The sequence below is a fragment of the Hemitrygon akajei genome, unplaced genomic scaffold, assembly GCF_048418815.1.
Source record: "Hemitrygon akajei unplaced genomic scaffold, sHemAka1.3 Scf000077, whole genome shotgun sequence".
Taxonomy (NCBI): domain Eukaryota; kingdom Metazoa; phylum Chordata; class Chondrichthyes; order Myliobatiformes; family Dasyatidae; genus Hemitrygon; species Hemitrygon akajei.
The window spans coordinates 1662866-1676586 of NW_027331963.1; the positions used below are offsets into that span (position 1 = coordinate 1662866).

The following is a 13721-nucleotide window of genomic DNA, read 5'->3' on the forward strand; positions in this document are numbered from 1 at the left end:
CACACATACCACTCTTTGTTTAAAAAAACTTATCTCTGACATCACCTCTGTACCAACATTCAAGCAACTTAAACCTATGCCCCTTCGTGTTAGCCGTTCCAGCCCTGGGAAAAACCCTTTGGCTATCCACACGTCAAATACCTCTCATCATCAAATATACCTCCATGAATTTCCTGCATGATTTTCTCCATGCTGAAGAACTGTGGTTTTAACGTTCTTCAGAACTCTGGACTGAGGTTGTTAACTCCTTCTTCCCTGCTCTTTTGAACGTTTTGGGTCATTTTCACTAATTTCAAAGGACTGTGCCTCAGACAGTTGGGCTGTTGCAATGCGCCTCTAAAGCCTGACAGAAGACTAGCGAGTGAATCTTCGATGGAGCAGAGTCAGAATCCAAAGAGTTGCCAGCCTGATTCAGGACTTTGGGACTCCTGAAACAAATGGGACCTGCAGTTTACGATGAGTAGGAGGAAGAGGAATAACGCCAGCAGGATGTGGCTACAAATGAAAGATCAGAAACATTTTGAAACTGTATGATTGAAAAGAGGTGGTTAATTTCTGCAAAGTACTGGAGGAAATCAACAGATCAGGCCACAAATGTGAAGAAGAATAAGTAGACAGCGTTTAGGCCGAGGGCCTTCAACATGCCTAGACTGTGTACTCCTCTGCTTAGTTGCTGTGTGTGTGTGTGTGTGTGTGTGTCTGTATTTCCAGCAACTGCAGAATCTTCTGTGTTTCATATCTGCATTTGTAATTGGTTTGTACTTTGGCATTAGATACACGAAGTGCCTGCTGATATGGAGTATATCGTTTATGGGAGCCGCCACTCAAAAAAAATGCACTTAAGTATTGTCATGGAACCGGTGGTTGCAGAAACTTTCAATGGCACCGTGATTACCCAGAAATCCGTGCGTTAAAAATTTCCCTTTCGCCGAAGAACCGATTGAATGCACAGGCGTCAGCGTTGTTCACGTACCCGGATATCACGCATGCGCGAAGTGCACAAACGGAAGGATCAGCATAAGGTAAGATTGTTCACCACGTGAAGTTTGCAACAGCGATTTAGGGAAATTTCTCTGAGTTTTGGACATCGTGACCCGCAATCCCGGCACAGTCCTACTCTCTTAACTGTCTCTCAGCCCCACGATCCGTACACGGGCCGCGGGGAGCTTCCGGCTGATGAGGGAATGGGAACCGATGGATCTCTCAGACAGAGCTGAGCTCCAGCTATCTAAATGCAAGGATTAGGAACTCGGAGGGAACAAAATCTTTTACAGCAGCAGTTGAGAAAATCACCTTTGTTTTGTTTCCAATCATAAAAAAAAGAGAATTTGTGGAGAAGGCACAGTTTAAAGGTGCTTGGAAGCCGGTTGGAAGATGTCAGGGGTGTTGTGTGCCTTATACATACTGAGAGTTACTCATAACAAACCATATTATGGAAGAATTGACCTTTTATTTAACACCAACAAAACCACGTTTTACACTGCCATGCTTCTCGAACATTCTTCATTTCTGCGCATGCTAGGTACAATCGCGTCCTGACACGTGATATCACCACGAGGGGTGAGGTTTTTTTTACGCAGAGTGGCGAGTGTGTGGAACCGGCTGCTGGTGACTGTGATAGAGGCGGATACAATAGGGTATTTTAAGAGGCTCCTGGATAGGAACATGGCACGTAGAAAAATAGAGGGCTGTGGGGAATATTAGGTAAATTCTAAAGTAAGTAATATTCGGCACAGCATTGTACGCCGAAGGGCCTGTATTATGCTGTAGGTTTTCTGTTTTTTTCAGTTTTTTTTTCTATGTTGGAGATCCAAGAAACGCAAATGCTGGAGGAACTCAACAATAATATTCTTTTCCATAGATGCTGCCAGGCCTGCTGAGTTCTTCCAGCATTTTGTGTGTGTTTCTTGTTCTACCACCTCTTGTTCTGGAATTTTCTAGTGGTGAGAACATGCTTCAGCCCATTCTGTCTGGTTACATAATGATATCAAACACCTTTGACCTGGGCAACAAGTTGCTTTCACATCACAAATGTGCCAGACTCCAATGAGACAGACTACTGCCCTTCCCGGATGGTACCTGCTGCAACAGTCTGTGGTTGGGGTGAATGAGCTCCCCAATGATCCTGCAGGTCCTTTTTACACAATAATGTAAATATCCTGGATAGTGGGAAGTTCACATATACAGATGGGCTGGACTGTCCACACCACTCTCTGCAGAGACCTGTACTGCGACTGGGGAAGTACAGTTCCCATACCAGGCAGTGATGCAAACTCTCAGGATGTTCTCATGTTGCCCCTGTAGAAAGTTCTTGGGATTTGGGGAACCATTCCAAATATCTTCAACCGTCTGAGGTGAAAGAGGTGCTGTTGTGCCTTTTTCACCAGACAGCCGGTATGTACAGACCTGGTGAGATCCTCGGTAATGTGTATGCTGAGGAACTGAAAGCTGTTCACCCTCTGAACAGTAGATCCATTGATGTCAGAAGGGTTTATCCTGTATCCATTCTTTCTGTGGTCCACAACCTGCTCCTTTGTTTTTGTGACAATGAGGGAGAGGTTGTTTTCTAGACACCAGCGAGATGTTGTTCAGACCTCAGATAGAGTCAGCAATCAAATGGTTGAGCATGGTACGATGAATGTGCTGAGCTGTGTATATCACAATGCAAGAAGCATCGTAGGAAAGCCAGATTAACCGGGCATGGAATTATGATGTTATAGCCATTACAGGGACTTGTTTACACCCAACAATCTGAGGGATTTAGAGGAACAAATTTGTAGAGAGATCACAGACTATACCAAGAAACATGAAACCATGTCAAGAAACAAAGGTTGAGTTTGTAAGTGATTTTAACTTTCCATATATTGACTGGGACTCCCATTCTGTATAAGGACTAGATGGGGTAGAGTTTGTCAAATGTGCCCTTAATCAGGATGTAGAATTCCTGATGTAGAAGTGTGCAATAAGCTGTTAGGAAACGATCCAGGGCTAGTGACTGTAATTAGTGTATGGGAACACTTTGTATCCAGAGGTCATAATGCTATTAGATTCCAAGTAAATATGGAAAAAGAGAGGTCTGGAACACAGGGTGAGATTCTAAGTTGGAGAAAGGTCAATTTTGATGGTATCAGAAAGGATTTGACAAGTGTGGTTTGGGACAGAATGTTTTTTGGCAAAGGAGTACTTAGTCAGTGGGATGCCTTCAGAAGTGAAATTTTCAGGGTGTGGTGTTTGTATGTGTCTGTCAAAATAAAAGTTGAGATGCAAATGGTGCAGGGAACCTTGGTTTTCAAGAGGAATCGAGGCCCCATATATTTTGTTCCTCTAAATGCCTCAGGCTGTTGGGTGCAACCAAGATACATTAATGGCTACAATATCATCATTCCATGCCCTGAGCATATCTGACCTTTTTTTTAGTTGTCATCTGTTGGCTTCTAAAAGCTTGCCAATAGTTTTTGCTCTTTTGTTTGCCCTTTCTTTGGCATTTATGTTGGGTTTGGCTTGTCATTTCGCCACAGTTGTGTCCTCCTGCCTTTCCAATGCTTGTACTACTTTGGGATGTATCCATAACTCAGCTCCCAAATTGCTCCAGAAACTCCAGCCATTGCTGCTCCATTGTCACTGCTGCCAGTTTCCCTTCCAATCAAGTCTGGCCAGCTTCTCTGTCATTGAAACATGGAGAAGTTCAGTACAGAAACATGCCATTTGGCCCATCTTCTCAATGCTGGAAAAACATTCAAGCTGTGGAATGCAATGACCTGCACTGGGGCCTTAGCACCTACCATCCAGATACCCATCCAAACTTCTCTTAAATGGTAAAATCGAGCTACCATACAGCACTTGTGCTGGCATCTCATTCCACACCCTCATGGCCAATAATTTGTTCCACATAAATTTTCACGTCCCCACTTACCCATCACCTCTGGTTGTTGTCACACTTAAAATCAGTTGAAAAAGCCTGCTTGCATTTACCCATTCTATACCCTTATATTTTGTGTACACAGAAACATAGAAAACCTACAGCACAATACAGACCTTTTGGCTCAAACATATCCTTACCTTAGATCATATATGTCAAATTCAAGGCCCTTGGGCCAAATCCGGCCCGCGGTGGAATTATCTTTGGCCCACGAGATAATATCTAATTACTATTAAAGCTGGCCCCAGTAATCGAAGCGCCTATGGCGTATGATATGGCTAATGCTGAGTTTATTCAGGTACCAGGTTTTCAGGGTTTTTAGTGTTTATTCGGCAGTCTTGCTCGGCAGTCTTCTTCATAAGAAACGAAATTTGTAAAGTGAAACACTTTGTAGTTATAGCAGAGACTGAGACACATGAGAGCAGGCTGAAAAAACGGAGGCAACGAAAGCTGCGTTCGCACGCGTCCGACTGATCCGGCCCGCATGAAGCTGCATTTTGCTCAATCTGGCCCGTGACCTAAAATGAGTTTGACACCCCTGCCTTAGATCTACCTAGGCTTACCACTAGCCCTCTAACTTTCTAAACTCCATGTATCCATCCAGAAGTCTCTTAAAGACCCTTTCATTTCCGCCTCCACCACAGCTGCTGGCAGCCCATTCCATGCACTCACCACTCTCTGTGTGAGAAAAAAAAACTATCTTCTATACCTCAAACAAATCCTCAAAGAAATGTATTATTTCCTTGTTTATGTTCAGAGCCTTTTTTACGTGTATCAGATGATGAGGGGCATTGATTGTGTGGATAGCCAGAGGTTTTTTTTCCCAGGGCAGAAATGGCTAATATGGGGGGGCATACAGTCTTTTAAGGTGCTTGGAAATGGATACCGAGGGGATGTCAGGGGTAAGATTATTACACAGAGAGTGCTGGATGTGCGTAATGCACTGCCAGCAGCCGTGTTTGAGGCAGATACAATAGGGTCTTTTAACAGCCTCTTAGATAGGTACACAGAAAAATAGAGGGCTGTGTGCTGGGGAAGTTCCAGGCAGCTTCTAGAGTAGGTTACATGGTCGGCACAGGACTGTGGGCCAAAGTGCCTGTAATGTGCTGTAGATATCACTGTTGTATGTTAAGGAGCAAAACAACTTTGGTTAACTTCGCATTATTCAGGCTCCAGTTCCCCCTGCAACTTTCGATTAACCCCTCTACCCCCACCTCCCACCATGCAGCTGATAAAGGATAGACAGCATGGCTCTGGCCAATCTTATAGAGTCTCTCGAGAAAGTTATCAGGGAAGTGGATGAAGGCAAGGCAGTGGATGTTGTCTACATGGACGTTAGCAAGGCACTTGACAAAGTCTCATATGGGAGGTTGGTCAAGAAGGTTCAGTCACTCAGCATTCAAGGTGAGATAGTAAATCGGATGAGACACTGTCTTTGGGAGAAGCCAGAGTGTGGTAGCAAATGGTTGCCTCTCTGACCGGAGGCCTGTGACTAGTGGTGTGCCACAGGGATCAGTGCTGGATCTGTTGTTGTTTGTCATCTGTATCAGTAATCTGGATGATAGTGTGGTTAACTGGATCAGCAAATTTGTGGGTGACACCAAGATTGGTGGTCTAGTGGATAGCGAGGAAGACTATCATGGCTTGCAGTGAGATGTGGACCAGCAGGAAAAATGGTTTGAGAAATGGAAGGTAGAACTTAATGCAGAAACATGTGAGGGGTTGCAGTTTGGTAGGACCTACCAGGGTAGATCTTACACAGTGACTGGTCGGACATGGCGGAGTGTTGTAGAGTAAAGGAATCTGGACATACAGGTCTATATTTCACTGAAAGTGGTGTCACAGTTCGATAGGGACGGAAAGAAAGATCTTGACATATTGGCCTTCTTGAACCAAAGTTCTGAGTACAGGAGATGGATGTTATGTTGACTTTGTACAAGACATTGGTGAGGCCTAATTTGGAGTATTGAGTGCAGTTTTGGTCACCAACCTACAGGAAAGATGTAAAGACGTTGAAAGAGTTCAGAGAAAATTCACAAGGATGTTGCCAGGTCTGGAGGACTTGGGATATAAGGAAAGATTGAACAGGTCTGGACTTTATTCCTTGGAATGTAGCAGATTAAGGGGAAATTTGATTGTGATAGAGCGGCATAGATAGTGTTGATGCAAACTGGCTTTCTCCACTGAGATGGGGGTGGGACTACAACCAGAGGCCATGGGTTAAGGGTGAAAGGTGAAATGTTAAGGGAAACATGAGGGGAAACTTCTTCACACAGACAGTCATCCGGGTGTGGAATGAGCAGCCAGCACAAGTGGTGCATGCGAGCTCGCTTTCAACATTTAAGAGGCTTGTATAGGTACCTGGATGGTAGAGGTGTAGGAGTGGGCTGTTTAAATAGTTCAGCACAAACTAGATGGCCCAGAGGGCCTGTTTCTGTGTTGTAATTTTCTATAACTGTGACAAGAACCTGAAATAATACAAAAATTTACTCTGTCCTTTTAACAGCTGTGTGGACCAACCAGTCATTTCAGCAGGAATTTTTATGTGGCGTTAAAACTTTAAGTTAATAATACATAAAAGAAGATCCCAGCTGCACGTCAAGAAAGACAATTTGTGTGAGAGTGTTTCAGTTACTGTGGGGCCAGGCACCCATGCAGCTAACTGGGAACAGGGAATAATACCAATGGAGCGAGTCATACTGAGCCAGGTCACAAATTGCAGATGGCAGAAATGCCCCATTCTTATAGAAACAGGAAGAGCATCAGAGAATTGATGGTCATTCCATATACCAGCACTCTGCCCAGTCAGGAGATGATTTCTCTCTCCAAGTTGGGTTGTACCTCACTGTTACAGTGTGATACCAGATCAAACCTTGGCAGCTCAAGTAATCTCATCTGAAATGTTGCCCTACACCCATTGATGAATTATGTAAATCTTTTCACAGGATACAAATGAGAAGCAATCTATCGCCGGGAATCTCAAACGCAGCACACCAGTTTTGCTGTCTCTGTCTAGATATTTAAGAAGTGTGGCAAGGGATTCAATCAACCATACTTCCTGCTCAGACTGTGGAGAGGGAATAGGTTGGTCATTTGACCAACTGGCACACTCGTCATTTAAGACAGGAGAAAGGCCGTTCACCTGCTCAGACAGTGGGGGTGGATTCACTCGGTCATCTCAACTGAAGGTACATCAGTCAAATTCACACTGGGCAAGGCCATTCACCTGTTCTGTGTGTGAGAAAGGATTCAGTCAGTCTTCCCACCTGTGGACACACCGGTCAGAGGCTGGTCATCTGCTGAATTTGTGGGGAACGATTCTCTCGGCCATCTGACATAATGGCTCACCTGCGAGTTCACACCGGGGAGCAGCCATTCACCTGCTTGGACTGTGGGAAGGGATTCACTCGGTCATCCGTCCTACTGGTACACAAGTCAGTTCACACTGGGGAGAAGCCATTCACCTGCTCAGACTGTGGGAAGGGATTCACTCACTCTTCCACACTATGGAGACACCAGCGAGTTCACACTGGGGAGAAGCCGTTCACCTGCTCAGTCTGTGGGAAGGGATTCACTCAGTCATCCATACTACAGATTCATCAGTGAATTCACACTGGGGAGAGGCCATTCACCTGCTCAGAGTGTGGGAAGGGATTCATTCGGTCACACCATCTGCAGAGACACCAGCAAGTTCACACTGGGGAGAAGCCATTCACCTGCTCAGACTGTGGGAAGGGATTCACTGAGTCATCCACTCTATTGGTACATCAGCATGTTCACACTGGGGAGAAGCTGTTCACCTGCTCAGACTGGGAAGGGATACACTCAGTCATCCCACCTACATAGACATCAGCGAGTTCACACTGGGGAGAAGCCGTTCATCTGCTCAGACTGTGGGAAGTGATTCACTCAGTTTTCCAACCTACAGAGTCATTGCGAGTTCACACTGGGGGGAAGCCCTTCCTTTGTTCAGAATGCGGGAAGCGATTCACTCAATCTTGACCCTACAGAGACATCAGCGAGTTCACACTGGGGAGAGGCCATTCACCTGCTCAGAATGTGGGAAGGGATTCACTCAGTCATCCAACCAACAAAGTCATCAGCGAGTTCACACTGGGGAGAAGCCGTTCACCTGCTCAGAATGTGGGAAGCGATTCACTCGGTCATCCCAACTACTGGCACATCAGTCAGTTCACAATGGGGAGTTGCCATTGTTATGAATCCCTAGGTTTCGTTTGCCGTGGACTGTCATTTTAAGAGAGAGAGATTAAGAAGTCAAAGCAGTTGGACTTGCAGCTTGTTTACATCGCTCGCAGCTTGTTTAGTTTTAACCGAGGACACAGACACTCAGAGTCAGGCGGAGATGAAGGAGGAAAAATGGAAGGATCGAAACCAGGGAACTGGTGGCCAAGGGTCACTGTCTGGAGCTTCCCGATGCCCACAAGGGTGGGTTAATTATCAATTCACCGTACATCGAATGTGTGTTTGTCACCTCGTCTGATCCATAGGAGTGAATCTGATTTGGGGTATCCTGTGAAGACAACTGATGTGTTAACCCTTGCATGGCTGTGGTGAGGTAATTCACTTGAAGTCAATATACCTTGTGACAAGTCACTTTCAGTGATAATTTGTATGTGGATTTGGAATTACGATGGATAAAATCTACAGTGACTGTTCTCTCATTTTACTGCCATGGAACCTGTGGAATTCGGCATAATTGCCTTCTCTCGACATTTAGCCTGGATTGCAAATATCTCTCTCTCATCACCTATTCCATGAATGAACTGAACTTTCATATCTAAGCATTGTTTCCCCTAAACTCATGAGTTACATTTATACACATATATACACATTACTCTGTTAACTTTTGTTTATCTTGCGCAAGTTTCTACATAGTAAGTAGGTACTAATAACGAGGGGGGTTATTAATAAGGTTATTAATAGCGAGCCAGACTCCAGTGTGAACTCTTTTTGCTGCTGGTTTGTTTCTAAAGTGTTATGGTTTGTAATGAAATTGGGGCCTGCATCTGAAATATGAACAAATTTGGGGCGTTTTGATTGTTTTATGATCAATTTCATTGGGGAAATCCCTTTTGATTTATTTGTGTGTGGAAAATCAGCAGCGGATGCTGATAGGCTTGTGGAAGCGCCAACCTCTGAGGCATTAGAGGATGCCAGACGGATTGAGTTGTTGAGTATTGCTAAAACATTAAAACTTGTAAGGTGAAATTGACAATGAGGAGGGCACAGATGCAGAGGATAATAGCGGAACATTATGTATCTGAGGGAATGTTTAAAGTGAAGGAGTTGGAGGTGTTTCCTGAAAGTAAACCTCATGAACTTGAGCTCCCGTAGAAGTTAGAAAAATTAAAGATGGAAGCTACAGTAAGACAGAGGCAATTTGAGGGTAGAGAGGCAGAAAAACAGCGAGGAAGCAGAAAGAAAGAGGCTGCTCGAGCTGGAAAGGATAGAAAGATTGCAGGAAAGGTACTCTTGTGATAAGTTTGAGGCCAGTCGGGAAGTTAAATTGGTACCTGCGTTTGTCGAGGCAGAGGTTGTTAAATATTTTCAGTGTTTTGAGAAGGTTGCTCAGAGTTTAAAGTGGCCAAAAGAGGGTTGGCCTATTCTCATTTCATTCATTTTTCAATCTTTTTATTGATTTTCCAATAAAAAAAATACAAATCAGAGGACATGTTAGCAAACAGATAACACAAAAGACGTATAAACAGCAAAAAAAAAGTATATATTGTGAAAATCAGGTAAGTTTCTTTTTACTGTGTCATGTAACACCATGGTCCTCAAAAATGTTGTCTCATTTTTACTATGTACTGTGCCAGCAGTTATGGTAGAATGTTATGCTGTTATAAATATAATCAAGAAACCACAACTCTTCTTAACAAATCAAAAAAAAAGGCCTATTCTCTTACAAAGTGTAATTAAGGGGAAGGCTCAGCAAGCCTATTCTGCTTTGATACTTGATGAAGCAGCTGATTATGACATAGTGAAACAGGCTGTGCTCAAAGCTTATGAGTTGGTCCCAGAATCATACAGACAAAAGTTTAGAAATTTGGTGATGAGACTGACACTGCTGAGGTAAATGTTATTAAAGGCATTGGGGACGGTGTCGTTTCTGTGCCATTGTACAAGGTAACTTTACAGTCAGGGTTGGTTTTGGAACCTGTTAAAATCGGATTATTCTCCAGTTTACTGGTGGAAGATGTTACCTTGCTATTAGGGAATGACCTGGCAGATGGTAACGTTGTTCCTGCAGTGCTGTTGACAACTAACCCAACCACTGACGACCCACAGATGGATTTTAACATTTATCCTTCCTCCGCAGTAACTTGAAGTATGGCTAAAAAGTCTGCCAATGCAGACAGTTCTGTGCAGCATGACTCTGATACCCATGATAGCCAAAATCGGGATTCAGGTTATGATGACTTGTCAGGGACTTTTCTGCCTTCATTGTTTCATCAGGATTCAGGTAGTAAGTCTGATGAGAAAGATCTATCCCTGTCTAGGAAGGAGTTTATAGCAGAACAGAACCGAGACCCTGAGATTGAAGCTTTAAAAGAAACAACTCTCTCAGATGATGAGATTAAGAAAGTGCCATTAGGGTATTATCTCAGGGATGGAGTGTCAATAAGGAAGTGGAGGCCACTGGCTATACCTGCGAGTGATGAATGGGCAATTGTTCACCAAGTTGTAGTTCCTAAGGTTTATAGGACTGAAATGTTAACTTTGACCACAGTATGCCCTTAGGATGACATTTTGGAGTGAATAAAACTGTAAACAGGATTATGAAATACTTCTACATGCCTAATTTGGGGAAAGATGTTGTGACCTTTTGCAGAACCTGTCACACTTGTCAAGTCGGTGTCAATTTGATAGGAGGCCCCACTGCGGCCTATACCTGCATTTGGTGAAACCTTTCCAAAAGTTATAGTGGATTGTGCTGGCCCATTGCCAAAGACTAAAGCTGGCCATCAGTATTTGCTAACTATTATGTGTACTGTATCCAGATTCCCAGAGGCAATACCTCTCGGAAATATTAAAGCTAAAACTGTGGCGAAGGCTTTACCAAGTTATTTTATTTGGTTTTCCTAAAGAAATCCAGTCTGATCAAGGAAGCAATTTTACATTTGGATTACTCCAGCAGGTAATTTATGAACTGGGAGCTAAACAAATTACATCATCTGCATACCATCCAGAATCACGAGGGGCTCTAGAAAGATTTCATTCTACCCTCAAAACAATGATTAACACAAACTGTGTACCACACAATCTCTCTCTCTCTCTCTCGCTCCGTGCCTTGTAAAGGCTTGAAAAAGACATCATCGGACGCGCGCACGCACATGCCAAAAAAAAAAGACATACTGTGTTGAAAATGGAAAAGTCTGGGATGAAGGAATATATTTGCTTTTGTTCCCAATAAGAGAGTTGGTACAGGATTAACTGGGCTTTACTCCATTTGAATTTGTATTTGGTCATAGAGAGAGGGGACCTTTGACCTTGTTAAAGGAACAGTGGATTGATGGGGATGTACATGTTAACTTGTCAGACTATGTTTTGAAGATCAATGATAAACTACTCCACGCCTGTAGTCTAGCGTGACAAAACTTAAAGATTTCTCAAAACAAAATGAAGTGTTGGTTTGATAGGAGGGTTTCTAAAGAAAATAGCAGCTGGGGGATAAGGTGCTTACCTTATGTTGAAGAATGTTGACAAATCCACCTCAGGCGAATCTCAATGGACCGTATGAAATAGTCTCTCAAATTAATGATGTGAATTATGTTATCAAAACACCCGACCGACGTATACTAACACAGGTGGTACACATAAATATGATAAAGCCTTATTTTGACAAGCAGGCACCATCTGTGAGTGTTGTTGTCAAAACATATGAATCTGGCAACCCTGAGAATGGTACAATTGACTCGTCTGAGATTTTTCACAAGGCAAACATTGTCCCAGTTAGGCTAATGAACTCGGTTGTTCTAGAAAATACTGATAACAGTTTGGCTCACCTGCAGCCAAAGCAACAACAACAGCTGAAGGAATTAATTCTGAAGTTTAAAGATTTATTCCCTGATGTTCCCAAGCAAACCAGGGTCGCAGTACATGATGTAGATATTGGTCAAGCCAAACCGATTAAACACTCATATCGCATGAATGTAGACAAGTGTAAATTGGCTGAGCAAGAAATTGAAAATATGCTGGAAAATGGTATTATTAGTCCTTCAGCATCAGATTGGAGTCACCCCCCCCCCCCCCGTTATTGTGCCCAAACCTGATGGTAGTGTTAGATTTTGCACTGATTATAGGAAGGTAAATGCAGTAACAAAAACAGATGCCTATCCTATCCCGAGGGTGGATGATTGCATCAATAAGGTTGGAATAGCTAATTTCTTACAAAGATTGATCTGTTGATAGGGTATTGGTGTGTTCCATTGATTGACAGAGGTAGAGAAATTTCTGCATTTGTGACAACCATTTGGGTTGTATGAATACAATGTTTTGCCTTTTGGAAGGAAAAATGCTCCAGGAACATCCCAGAGAATGATTGATTTTGTAATTCCAGGGTTAGAACACCCAAATGGCTATATTGATGACTTAGTCACAGAGAGTGACATTTGGGAAGAGCATATCTCTGCAGTAGAAAAGCTATTTAACAGGCTTTCCTAGGACAACCTTACAGTTAACTTAGCTAAGAGTGAATTTGACAATGCCACTGTGACCTGTCCTGGCTATGTTGTAAGTCAAAGCAAGTTGGCTCCTGTTCGGGCAAAAGTCCAGGCAATTTCTCAAGTTCCTATTCTGACTGCGAAGAAGGCTGTTAGAAGGTTTCTGGGAATGGATGGATGTTATCTTAAGTTCTGTAAGCACTTTGCTGCTATCGCTCTTCCTCTGACCAATCTCCTGAAGAAGGTTGAAAAGTTTGTTAGGACAGAGCCTTGTCAGGTGGCATTTGATCGATTGAAAGTTATTATTTGACATTAGGTCAATCAATGTAGTGCTGTCAGCAAATGTAATTAGCAGATTTTGAGCAGTGGGTGGCAGCACAAGTCATGGGTGCACAGAGAGTAAAGGAGGGGGACAAAGAGACAACCCTGTGGTTATGTGTGCTGAGGGTCAGGGAGACAGAGGAGATGGAGCCCACTGTTACCACCTGCTGGCGATCTGACAGGAAGTCCAGGATCCCGCTACACAAGGCAGGGTCAAGGCCGAGGTCTCTGAGCTCCTTGTCGATACTTCACGCCTTTGTATGGCTACTGCTCTGCCCATGACTGCAAGGAACTGCAGAGAACTTTGGAGAGCAGAGAAACAAGCCTCCCCTCCATGGACTCTTCCTACACTTCCCCTGCCTCGGAAAAGCAGGCCATGTACTCAAAGATCCTCACAACCTGGACATTCTTGCTGCAAACCCGCTCCCCCATCGGGGAAGAGATACAAAAGCCTTAAAGTGCGTAACACCAGGCTGAAGGATGGCTTCCTGTCTGCAGTTATAAGCCAAATGAATGATAAAATGGACTCGAACTCACAATGTACCTCGACGTGACCCTGCACCATATGTCTATCTTCACTGCACTTTCTCTGCAGTGTTATGCCCGCAGCCCCCTCCTTTGTGAGAATCGCAAGGGCACTAGTGGGTTCGGTCAGTGGACCCAGGAAATGGGAGAGAGACGTGCCGAATGCCTCGTTCCCCGACGATGCAAAATGACACGACATTGCCCATTGTCTCTTGGAGACATATTTGTGGATTGGGGACTGCTACGTGCAAGTCCTCGGGCAAAGTGGGCTG

General features: G+C 43.8%; 1 protein-coding gene and 1 pseudogene across 1 annotated transcript in view; one reads left to right on the forward strand and one right to left on the reverse strand.

The window, feature by feature from the left end:
• The window catches only part of LOC140722432 (uncharacterized), a 358127-nt gene that overhangs the window by 151670 nt on the left and 192736 nt on the right, over positions 1 to 13721 (reverse strand). The window lies entirely within an intron of this gene.
• LOC140722408 (uncharacterized) lies at positions 987 to 8139 on the forward strand (annotated as a pseudogene).